The sequence below is a fragment of the Oncorhynchus masou genome, chromosome 21 (genome assembly GCF_036934945.1).
Source record: "Oncorhynchus masou masou isolate Uvic2021 chromosome 21, UVic_Omas_1.1, whole genome shotgun sequence".
Classification (NCBI taxonomy): domain Eukaryota; kingdom Metazoa; phylum Chordata; class Actinopteri; order Salmoniformes; family Salmonidae; genus Oncorhynchus; species Oncorhynchus masou.
This window is the reverse complement of record NC_088232.1, coordinates 20,793,395-20,795,672: the sequence shown is the minus strand read 5'-3', so window position 1 is coordinate 20,795,672 and position 2,278 is coordinate 20,793,395. Positions and strand designations below refer to the sequence as shown.

The 2,278-nt window shown below is 41.0% G+C and overlaps 1 long non-coding RNA gene across 1 annotated transcript; it reads right to left on the bottom strand.

Annotated features, from left to right (window-relative positions):
• Nucleotides 1–572: 572 nt before the first annotated feature.
• On the bottom strand, nucleotides 573–1,935 carry LOC135507355 (uncharacterized). The gene is made up of 3 exons (XR_010450649.1): nucleotides 1,664–1,935; nucleotides 1,079–1,226; nucleotides 573–949 (listed from the first exon to the last, which is right to left on the bottom strand). It is a non-coding gene; the product is annotated as an uncharacterized LOC135507355 (long non-coding RNA).
• Between the last annotated feature and the right edge of the window lie 343 nt (nucleotides 1,936–2,278).

Sequence of the window (2,278 nt, the reverse complement as noted above, 5' to 3'; positions counted from 1 at the left end):
CCTCAACAGGGGCTTTTCTTTTTGTATTATTTTTAATTTTTATTTATGACTTATTGATAGATTGTCCAAGCCTACCTCTCTCAGTACCCCAGCAGAGATCTGGTATCCATCCGTGCCCACTACTTCTCAGATCATAGGCGGGTCCTGCTGCTCAATAATACACGTGGTTTACCCTGAGATCCCAATTTATGATCCCCTGTGCACAGTTTACCCAGATCTTCAGGAGCGGTCAACAGGTGAATTTGCAGATCCCATCCTCGTCCCCAAAAACGTAGTGGAAATTCACTGAGTGAGACTTGGTCATTTTTTCAAACAATCATCTTTAGCAGACTATCTGCAGGAAGCTAGAGTGGAAACCATCTCTTTACAGAATTAAACAGAACAGAAATGTCCTTGTTAAGTATTACTTGCTAACAATTAATATCAAACCAACCAGGTAAATATGTAGTTTTTAATCACACCTGTCTGGCTCCTGGCCTATTTGGAGTTTTTATATGCCGTTTAATAAGACATGTATCCTATTTCAAATTATGAGCGCTTCTTATAGTCACATTTTTATGTTGTTTATTAAAATACTTTTATTTATTAAAATACAGTTGGTAACAACATTAACAACAAATCAACAACAAAATTGACAATAGAAGCAACAAAAACACATACGCAACCAAATAAGACCATCATGACAACACTAATGTAAAAATATTGTGTGCCTATGTGTATGGGATGTGGGGGAGGGAGACAAAGAGAGAGGGAGATGGAGTTAAAATTTGCGATTCCTAGATGTATGATCAGGGGCAACTCTATTCAAGGTAAGGGGGTTCAGAGGGGATGAAACACACAACGGGACAGTTTTGGCAGGAGAGCATCCAGGAGAGAGAAGTCAGCATCAGGTGTCCCTTATGGGGCTCAGTAACAATCCTCATCAGTTCTTATTTGTCAGATCTTCTCACTTCCAGGACAAGCATAGAAAAATAAAGAGTAGAATGAGAGACAGAGAGCACCAGGGCTGTTACTCTGTGGGTAAAAAGACAGGGGACAAGGGACATATCAAGCTGGTGTCGTGTATGTGTGTACTTACCTCACACAAGGTCTTCATTCAAACTTAGTGAGCTCTTGGAATAATGGGACAATGTAGGGGTTAAGAACAAACAGCTGGCTTTCTCTGGGTCTGCTTGTCATGCACTTTGCCCCAACTTTAGGGTTTATCATCTTGGGTTGATTCAAACCTACAACATGTAGCCAATACAGTTTATGAAATCAATTGTGGCATTGAACAAATACAAATAAGACAGATACACCTACTTAAAACCCTAGCTAACTAATACAACATTGCATTAGTTAGCTAGAACCGAATCACACAGGGTTGTGACAGCTAAATGGTGTCAGTACGGCATGGCGCCAGACCAAACTCGGCTAGCCAAAAAACAAGAGAAACAAGCTGCAATATTACTGTTTGTCCATTTTGAGACACCGTAGCCAGTATTCACTTCCTCAAAATAGTCTGAATTAATATAATTTATGACAGATTTCTGAGTTTTTTGCCAAGGAGATCTTAATCAAGCAATTTAACTAAGATGTTTGGTGCACTATTTCTCTATGAAAAATGTGCATGAAAACAAGTCATCTCTTGTTGAATGACAACAAAGACTTTATTGAAGAATACCTGTTGACCAATCTTCGATGAAGGGGCTTAGACTTCGGCTTGCGTCCAGAAATTGTTATGGGTTGCCCGAACAGCCGAAAAAACCCTTGCCGAAGTCCAAAACGAACAAAAACATCGCAAAATGTCACAAAATGTTGTCATACTAAACAATAAACGTCCTCTCACTGTCAACTGCGTTTATTTTCAGCAAACTTAACATGTGTAAATACTTGTATGAACATAACAAGATTCAACAACTGAGACATGAACTGAACAAGTTCCACAGACATGTGACTAACAGAAAGGGAATAATGTGTCCCTGAACAAACAGTCAGTATCTGGTGTGGCCACCAACTGCATTAAGTACTGCAGTGAATCTCCTCCTCATGCTTGTTCTTGCAGTGAGATGTTACTCCACTCTTCCAACAAGGCACCAACAAGTTCCCAGACATTTCTGGGGGGAATGGCCCTAGCCCTCACCCTCTGATCCAACAGGTCCCAGACGTGCTCAATGGGATTGAGATCCGGGCTCGTCGCTGGCCATGGCAGAACACTGGCATTCCTGTCTTGCAGGAAATCATGCACAGAACAAGCAGTATGGCTGGTGGCATTGTCATGCTGGAGGGTCATGTCAGG